This window comes from Sorex araneus, chromosome 1 (genome assembly GCF_027595985.1).
Source record: "Sorex araneus isolate mSorAra2 chromosome 1, mSorAra2.pri, whole genome shotgun sequence".
In the NCBI taxonomy this organism is placed as follows: domain Eukaryota; kingdom Metazoa; phylum Chordata; class Mammalia; order Eulipotyphla; family Soricidae; genus Sorex; species Sorex araneus.
The window spans coordinates 236,671,173-236,681,213 of NC_073302.1; the positions used below are offsets into that span (position 1 = coordinate 236,671,173).

The 10,041-nt window shown below is 49.1% G+C and overlaps 1 protein-coding gene across 8 annotated transcripts in view; it reads right to left on the reverse strand.

Moving 5' to 3' along the window:
* Nucleotides 1-9,324, reverse strand: part of PDS5B (PDS5 cohesin associated factor B) — a 171,030-nt gene extending 161,706 nt beyond the window's left edge. For 7 of the 8 annotated variants that reach the window (XM_055140560.1, XM_055140551.1, XM_055140563.1 and 4 more), the window contains exon 1: nucleotides 9,211-9,324. The gene's annotated coding sequence lies outside the window, so the exon portion shown is untranslated. Of the gene's footprint in view, nucleotides 1-433; nucleotides 539-9,210 lie in introns of all 8 variants that reach the window. The other variant, XM_055140527.1, reaches the window with a different exon arrangement.
* Between the last annotated feature and the right edge of the window lie 717 nt (nucleotides 9,325-10,041).

Consider the following 10,041-nt stretch of genomic DNA (forward strand, 5'->3'; position numbering starts at 1 on the left):
TCGTGGAGGTGCTCAGGGGACCACATGGGATGCCAAAGATTGAATCCAGATCGGACACATGCAGGGCAAGCACCTTACGCACTGTGCTATCTCTCTGGCTCCAGCATCAACGAAAAAAACAGCAACCACCACCACCTTTTTTGTTAATGTTGTGGTTAATGGAGGGGTCACACCTCTTTCTGTGATTCCTAGACACACATGGCTGCAGTGTAGCCAAAAATCACTTGAAGTGCCAGGGAAAGCAGAAAACAGAGCTGTTAGGATCAAATTGGGCATCCTGAGGACACTTGGAATTTGAACTCAGGACACACACTTTCAAAGCAAGCACCCTGAACCACTATGCTATCCCTCTGGGTCCAACAATACCTTTTTTTCTTTTTAAATTTAGCCAAAACTAGGGCCAGAACAATAGTACAATGGGTAAGGCGCTTACCTTGCACGCAGCCAACCCAGGTTCAATCCCTGGCACCTTCTATGATCCACTGAGCACTGCCAGGAGTAGTTAATTCAAGTCAGGAGTTCAAGTCAGGAGTTGCCCCTGATCATCAACAGGTATAAAATAAAAATTAAAAATTGGCCACAACCAGCACTGCTCTATGATTTACTCCCACCCAGGGTGCAGAGAATGGTAGGGAGAAGGGTATGAGTTGGGAACAACTATGTAATGTTGGCAATGGTACCCAGGCCTCCTGCATGCAAAGTATGCACTCCTACTGGTGGGTTATATCTCTACAGCTGCTTTCTCATTTTTAACTTTCAAAGTATTATGTGTATACAGTAAAAATCACTTTGGAAATACTGTATCAATGTCAACAGCCTTTAGTAGCTCCCTTGGTGTGAGAAGAAACAGAGGAAGGGTCAATATTATCCTAACATCTCTGACATGGTAACAAATCACCATCCTTTACAACTTAAGGTGGAGGACACAAGTCAGGATACATGTTTTGAACCAAGAAAGGAGGTTAAGGGATTGGAGAGGCAGAACAGTGGGTAAGGAGCTTACCTAGGATGTAGCAGTGCCAGCAGTGATTCCTGAGCACAGAGCCAGGAATTATTTTGTGTCTGAGTCAGACCTGGCTTTGCTCTACGCTAACTCCTGGCTCTGCACTCAGGGATCATTCCTGATGATGCTCAGGGGTCCACATGGAATGGGAAGGGTCTGCCATATGTGAAGGCAAGCAACAGTATCTACTGTACTATCACTGTACTGAACTGTAACTCTGGACCCCACTTTATATTGTTTTTACCAGTCTCTCTTCTCCAGCTGCTTGATTACTTGCATCAAAGTTAATGGGCAAGACTAAAACTGCTAAGCTGGGTGCTAATTATAGGCTCCCCAGGCTAGCTCTGATAGACCAGAGTTTTTATACCTTGGCATGACTAACATTCTGAACCAGATAACTTTTTGTTGTGGAAGTCTGTCTTATACATTGTAGGAAAATGTTTACAAACGTCCCTGGCCTCTATCTACTAGATCTTCTCTTCATTCCATCTCCCAGTGTGACCACCAAATTGTCTCTGTAGACATGCCAAATAGCAGGGGAAAGGAAATGTCCATTATCGTCCCTTTTTGAGAAGCCACGGTCTATACTAGGATTAAGTATAGAGTAAAAAAAAAAGTGCCAATGATTTGATATTATCTGTATCTATCATAATTAAAGACAACCTTTTCTTAAACACTTTATTAAGATAACCTTTGACATTAAATTGTATATATTAAAGGCATACAAGTTGTACTGATATATACATGCTGGGAAAAGAGCACAATTAAGTTAATGTCACCTCCACTTAATTACCATAGGAATGGGATATTGACAAGTCTTTTAAACCAATAACCTCTCCTCCCCAGATCTACAAAGAAAAATCTTATCTCATTAAAAAGAAAAAGAGTCAGAGTAGGCAAGGCACTTGCTTTTCATGCTACCAACCCAGTTAGTCCCCAGTACCACACACAGGGCCAAGAACAGATGTTGAGTACTGCTGGATGTGGTCCAAAAGCAAAACAGAACTACAGGGGCCAGAGCAATAAGCAATAGTACAATAAATAAGTTCGATACCCAGCAACCTAAGCACCGTGTGTGTGTGTGTGTGTGTGTGTGTGTGTGTGTGAGAGAGAGAGAGAGAGAGAGAGAGAGAGAGAGAGAGAGAGAGAGAGGGTGGGGGAGAGAGAACGAACAACCTTTATAAGGTATAAGGAATGCTAGCACATGAAGATATTGTACAAGGTGCTTGCCTTGCGCAACTCTGATCCAGGGATACTAGCAGATGGAGATATACAATTAAGGTGCTTGCCTTGCACAACACTAGCCCAGGGATGGAATCCCCAGCACCGCATATGGTCCCCCAGCCCTGACAGGAATAATCCCTGAGGACAGACCCAAGAATAAGTCCTAAGTACTATTATCATTTTTTTTTTTTTTTGCTTTTTGGGTCACACCCAGCAATGCTCAGGGGTTACTCCTGGCTTTGCACTTAGGAATTTCTCCTGGCAGTGCTTGGGGGACCATATGGGATGCCGGGGATCGAACCCGGGTCGGCCGAGTGCAAGGCAAATGCCTTACCCACTGTGCTATCGCTCCGGCCCCCCTAAGTACTATTAGGTGTGACCAAAAACCCAAAAACTTAGTAATAATTAAAAATAAAAATAAAGTACAACAGCATTTGTATGATTCTTTTAATTTTCTGGAAACTCAGCAGTTACCATTTGGGGTAAAGAAAAAACATAGCTCTTATTTTTACTTTTCTGTTCTATTAGAATTTTCCATGAATATGTATAAATTTTTTGAGATTCTGTAGTTTACATTACTGAAACTTTTTGGGCCTCACCCTGCAACGCTCAGGAGTTACTCCTGGCTCTGCACTCAGGAATCGCTCCTGGCAGTGCTTGGGGAACCCTACAGGATGTCGGGGATCAAACCCGCCGGCAAGCGCCTTACTGACTATACTGCCACTCCCTGCCCCCATACAATACTAATAACTTTTAAAATACACAACACAGAGAGATAGTACAGTGGTAGAACACCTCCCTTCCCACAGCCAACTGAGATGTAACTCCTGGCATCCCATGTGGTCCCCACAACCCCCACCAGGAGTAATCCCTCGAAGTCAGGAATTAAGCTGGGCAAACAGTCAGGGGTAGCCACCCAAAAACGGGTGAGGGAAATATACATACAACACTTGAAAGTACTCTATCTCCCCAACCTCAAGTCTATCACCAACTCTTCACCACCCATCTGAAGTCTATGTGAAATGCAGAAAATTTTGGCAGATAAAGGATATATTTTGGATAACTTTGTGGAGTTTTCCTAGTGCACTTCTGAGATAAAGAAAAAAGGGATCTCTACATTGCCTAGGGAAACCCTTAATCATTCTCTCACAGATAACTGTTGGCATTATAATATCCCCTCTGGTCAATTTCCTACTCAGTCTGGCTAACATGAACTGTCACTGAAGATGAAGGAAGATCTACCCCTTGGAGAATCCTCAACCCAGAGACCAGTGCTCAGCACCTTGGTCAAATGGCCGACCATTACTCTAAGCCTTCAGAGAGTAGGGCCTTCATTCTGTTTACTGCAACATCCCTGGTATTGCAAGAACAGAATATTTGTTCATTCTTATTGAATCTAGTCAGAGTACTCTCTGTCAAAGAAAGGCAATTCTGTGAAGAACTTTTAGATCTTGACTACAAAGATACCTCAAAAGACCCTCCAACTTAATCAGTCTAAGCTGACTTTAAACTTTTACACATCTAAACCAGGTATTTCTAGTTCTTACTATTAATAACTTATCATTAGAACCCAGGAATTACTATGGGTATTGTTAAATACCTCATATTATTGGCTTTAAGATGTAAACAACTAAACTTCAGTCATTTGAGTCTGAGCTTCATGGTTTCCTCACTGCATGATCCTGCTTCCAACCAAAATAATTACAGTCCCAAGACAGCAAACATGGGGCTGGAGTGATAGCACAGCGGGTAGGGCATTTGCCTTGCACGCAGCTGACCTGGGTTTGATTCCCAGCATCCCATGTGGTCCCCCGAGCACCGCCAGGAGCGATTCCTGAGTGCATGAGCCAGGAGTAATCCCTGTGCATCGCCGAATGTGACACCCCCCCTCCCAAAAAAAAAGCAAACATACAGGGGCAAGAGAGTATAGCAGGCAGAGAACTTGCCTTTCATGCAGCTGCCCTGGGTTAAATCCTTGGCAATTATGGTCCCTGGGGCCTGCCAGAGCCAGGAATAATCCCTGAGCACTACCACTACCAAATATGGTCAAAATAAATAAATATTTGCTGGTGCGGGAGGTTGGGGGGGACATGAGTAATAATAGTACAGTGGGTAGGGTAAGATACTTGCCTTGCATGTGGCCAACCCGGGTTCAATGCCTGGCGTCCCAAGCACCACCAGGTGTGATTGCTGAGGGCAGGGCAAGGAGCCCAGAGCATTGCTGGGTGTGCTCCCCCAAAATAGTATTTTTTAAAACAGCAAACATTCTCCATTTTTCAGCTAAACTAACAATAAAGGCCTTTTAAGTATGGGGAGAACTATTATAATCCAGTGATTCATAACTGAATAGAGGAAAGAGCTGAGCTCCACACCCCAAAAATCAGAATTGCAAACCACTGGCAGTATCATTAGTAAGCCTTAAAAGTGAATATATAGGGGCTGGAGCGATAGCACAGCGGGTAGGGCGTTTGCCTTGCACGCGGCCCACCCGGGTTTAAATCCCAGCATCCCATATGGTCCCCTGAGCACCGCCAGGGGTGATTCCTGAGTGCATAGCCAGGGGTAACCCCTGTGCATCGCCAGGTGTGACCCAAAAAGAAGAAAAAAAAGTGAATATATACTCAAAAGAATTACCACTTTATTTTTTAAACTAAGTATTTTTTAAATTTTTAACATTACCGAACAGGAATACTCAAACTAAATACAATTTTCTCCCAATCCCTGTTGTAATTTTGAAATCAAAGATGAGTTACAAGCAAATAAATTTTTTAAAAAAAAAGAATACTGGGGCAGAGAGTACAGAGAATAAGGTGCTTGCCTTGCGTGCAGCTAACCTGAATTAGATCCCCAGCACCACCTATGGTCCCCGGAGCCCCACCAGTAGTGAGCACAGGGTCAGGAATAAACCTGAGTACCACAGGGAGTAGCCCCCAAACCAGAAAGTATTAATACAAAAATTTTGGGGGGCCAGAGTGATAGTACATTGGGTAGGGCCAAGTCTGCCTTGCACGCAACTGACCCAAGTTCTATCCCCAGTATCCCATATGGTCCCCTAGCACTCCTATGAGTAATTCCTGAGTGCAGAACCAGAAGTAACCCCTGAGCATTCCCGGTGCAACCCCAAAAAAAGAAAAATTTTAATAAAAGTGAAAAACACAGACCTAACACAATAGAAGTTCAATACTAACTTTTTCAAATTACTCTGACTCTCAAGTGTCACAAAGAATAAAGCAATTGTCCTATCAGGTACAGTGAAAGATACACAATGAAAGACCAAGAAGCGGGTGTTTCCAAAAGAAACATGCAAGAGGCTTTCTTCTGAGACAACTTTAAGTGGGCTGATTCCTGGACAGAAATCATTAAAACCAGACTCTGAAAACAGATGGTTGACCCTGAAACTTTCTTTCTTGGTTGAGTGAATGGGGGATGAAAAGGGGGTAGTGGGGGAGAAAGGACTGGAGAATAATAGAGTATTGGCAATAATTTTAAATATTGCTTAAGTTCTGAAAAATTAATTCAGACCATAGGGAAATTCTCATGCTTCTAGATCTCTACGTTGCCCCAATTCATGAAAATAATTGCAACTTTAAATTATAATCTGAAAGAAATTTCTCAATTATATGAAAAAAGTGAAATAAAAATCTTTAAGATGCCTAATACTAACAATGGAAGCACAGTTATTCTATTCTAATATCTATGTGCCATTTAAAGCAAATCACAGTTAAGCTCTATTTGTCTATTTGTCTATTTGATGAACACATAATGAGAAGAAAGCCAAAGGGGGTGGGACAGATAGAAAAGGAAAGGGAAAGAAAATCTCCTCATGGAAGACTGCTTCATGTGCGAGGGAAGAAGGCAGATGGAATAGAGAAGGGATCACTAAGAAAATTATGGCTGGAGCAACCAGTTGGGATGGGAAATGCATGCCCAAAGTAGATAATGGACCAAACATGATGACCTCTCAATGTCTGTGATGCAAGCCATAATGACCAAAAGTAGAGAGAGAGTATGTGGAATATTGTCTGCCTTAGAGGCAGGGAGAGGGTGGGAAAGGGGAGGTATACCTGGGATATCGGTGGTGGAGAATGTGCACTGGTAGAAGGATGGGTGTTTGATCATTGTGAGATTATAACCCAAACATGAAAGCTTGTAATTATCTCACGGTGATTCAATAAAATTAAAAAAAATTTAATCTCCTCAAATATTCCTTTTCTCTTCAAGTTTTGAGTATATCCCACTAACTCATTCTTCACACTTCACCAAGGCAAATTCTAGATAATATAGGGCATCACTCCATTTTAGGCTTAAGTCACAAATAAAAGTCTCTTTCTCAAAACACTTCTCTGGGGCTGTTAAAGTTGCAGAATAGTTTCGTTTGTCTTTGTAACATTTAGAACTACTTATTCAACAGACAACTCCATACGACAAATCACATAAACTTAGTCAAAAACATCTCTTAACACCTATCAGCATCACTACTCCTCTCTCCAATTCTTGGGGGAATGAAACACACAAAACAGAGGAATAAAAGCAGCAGGAGGAGGGGCCGAATTACTGACAGTAGAGCAGGCAGTGCATGCATCTCGCACACGCTTACACAGGTTAGGTTCGATCCCCAGCATCCTAGTAAAGGTGTCCCTCGTCTCCCATCACCAGCCCGCCCCAGCAACGCAAGATTCCCGAATGCAGAGTCAGGAGGAACCCATGAGCTGCCGGATGTGGCCCAAAATTCAATAATAATTTAAAATAATAATAATAAAAAAACATGGCAGGAAGAGTACAAAAGCAGTGGCAGAAACAGCGACAGAAAAATCAACCTCAACAACACCAAAAAGATTAGGTCAAGAAAGCTCTACTTGGGACTGGAGCGACAGTACAGCGGGTAGGGCTTTTGCCTTGCACGGGGCCGACTAGGTTCGATTCCCAGCATCTCACATGGTCCCCGAGCACAGCCAGGAGTAATTCCTAAGTGGAGAGCCAGGAGTAACCCCTGTGCAAAAAAAAAACTCTTCTTTAAAAAAAAAAAAAAAGCCAACCCTAACCTGTAAAAACATTACCTTATCATTTAAAATACACCCTCATATAAAACCCAGTTAAAAAGGAATATTTATGAACCATCAATAAAAAAAGTGTTCAGGGCTGGGGCAATGTAAGACAGCGGGTAGGGCACTTGCTTGCCTTGCACCCATTACGGTCCCCAGAACCCCCTCCAGCAGTGATCCCCGAGCCCAGAGCAGGAGTTATAAAGCCCTGAGCACCGCCCATGTGGGCCCAAAACAGAAAACAAATTTTAAGTTAAAATATTTAGAGCGTACTTTTCTATGGAGATTTGTAATTTCAAAGGGATATTGTGTATACGTTAGGTAAAAGCACTTGCTTCTAAAGTTGTCCTTGATAATAAATGTATCTCAACGTTTAAGTCCCCACTGAGACTTTCACCTACATTTGCCATGCTACACTGGAATCAGGGTTCCTGCTATCACCGGGTGTTAAAAAGAGCAATTGCTGGCTCCACACACAGCCCTGCAGACCTGCAAGAACGTTGGTTTCATTATCCTAGAACTGCTAACACCTCTGACACATGCTCCGTGGAGATTAACAGTCCTCCCTTCGCGCTCACTCCGCTTCACACCGCTTCTGTTTTTAACTGCTCTCGAGCACTACCACCCGCGTTACGAGAGCAACCGCTCTCGTGCTGGAACTTCATCTGGATGTGCGAGGGAGGAACAATGGTCCTCCAGTCGTTCCCGTTTGAAATCATTACCATTCCACTAATTTTACGCAGACACACACACACACACACACACACACACACCCCGACGCGTTCACGGTGATCTGGTTAGGACAGCAGACGGCACCCCAGGCACCGCCGCTACACGACTCCCGAGCAACTTTGGAGGCGAGAGGCGACGAGCTTAGTTTGTGCTGCAACTAACGACGAGGGAAGGGTCGCGCCCAGGAGCCGAGCCCGGAGCCGCCGGCCCGGGCCCGTGGCGCTGCCCAGGACGCGCGGGGGCATGGGGTCGGGCGCGGGGGGCGCGGGAGCCCGCGGTCCCGCAGACCGAGCCGGGCTTGGAGCGGGTGGGGGAGGGCCGCGTCCCAGCCTGGCGACCCACCCCCTGTGGAGTAACTCCCTCCGCCCCTCACCCCCCGCAAACGCGGCGGCTCCCGCAGCCACAAACTTTCCGAGTGTCACTCGGGCCGAGCGCGGTGCCACACGGTTCAGTCCGGCGCCGACGCGCGCACGCCCTGCCCCAGGGCCGGTCCCGGGTCGCCGGGACGGGCCGGGAGGCGCGTCGGAGCCCCCGGGCCGGCCCCGTCTCCCCCACCGCCGCCCCCCGCTCGCGGCGGCAGCTCCGCGGCGCGCCGCCCCGGGAAAATGTCACTCCCGCCGGCCGGTCGCCGCGGCCCGGGCCGCCCGCACACGCACACGCGCGCCGCCCCGAGGCTCGGGCGGGCCCCGCGCTCCCCGCCCCTCGCCCGGAAGGGGGGAAAACCCGCCCGCGGGAGGATTCAACAGGAGCGCCGCGCCGCCCGCCTGCCGCCCGGGAAACAGCCGCCGGCCGGCCGGGCGGGGGGGAGGGGCGGCGGCTGCAGGGCGCGGGCGGCCCCCGGGGCCAGCGCGGACCCCCGGCCGCGCGCAAGGTCACCGCCCGCCGCCGCCGCCCGGGCCCCGGCCAGGGCGGCAAGTTTAATTTCCCGAGGCGGCGTGGAGGAAGCGCGCCGGGCCACGGGGACCTCCCCAACCCCCCCCCCACGGCGCCGCCGGGGCCCCCCGCGCCCCCCGCCCGCGCCCCGCACTCGGGGCCCCCGGGCCGCCGCCGAGCCCCCGCAGCCGGGCGGGCGAGTCTCGGCCGGCGAGAGCGGGCGGCGCTCGAGCCCCGCCAGCAGACACCAGCCGCGCTGGCGGCCGCGCAAAAATGGAGCGCGGCGGCTCCGAGCGCAGGGACGTTTTTCTTCCCGTTAACTGGATCGTTCCCTACCTCCGGCTGCCCGGCTCGCGACTCCTCTCACTCCGCTGCTCTCCGGGAGCCGCCGCCGCCGCCGCCGCATCCAATCGCCTCCTCCCCCCCCTCCCCTTCCGCAGCCAGCCCGGCCGTTCCTCCTCCTCTCCGCTTCAAAATGGCGCCAAGCCCTCTCCGGCGGCTGCTCCAATCGAACCGCCGCGGACAGCACCCGGGGGCCGGCGGGCCGAGCGCGCCGTGAGGGCGCAGCGCCCCCTGCCGACCGCACGGGCGCCGCGCGCGCGCGCGCGCGCCAGCCCGCCGGGGCTCAGCCGCCCCGCCCCCGGCCCCGCGCGCGCCCGTCCCGCCCCCGCCCCCGCCGCGCGCGCTCGTCACGCCCCGCCCCGCCCCGCGCGTGCGCGCGCATAGCCCGGAGGACCGGGGGCCGCGCGGCACCGCAGCTGTCAGTGCTGTGTCCCTGTGGCTGCTCTGACGCCTGCAGAAAACCACCAACGATTTGTGTATCTCTTTTTCTTTTTTTGTCAAAGTGGGGCGTTGGAAAGAATCGAGTGCTGACGTCTCCTGGAAATAAGATTGGTGTTAGTAACTACTTTGCTCCTGACTTGGTGACTGCTCCCATCGCGAAATGTCTTAAGAGAATAGTTTCTTCTGCACTTGTGTTAACGTCTTTACTAACTCCTGTGGCTTTCCCAAATTGATGAATTGTTGAAGCGGCAGAGGATAAAGGACACGCTGGTTCGGCCTGCAGCAAAGCCTTCCTTTCATTTAGTTAACGCAGTTGTCTGTACTGGAGGGACAAATAATCTGCAGACCCCAAGGACGCCCTCCGGGGTGGGGTTCCGTCTTTAA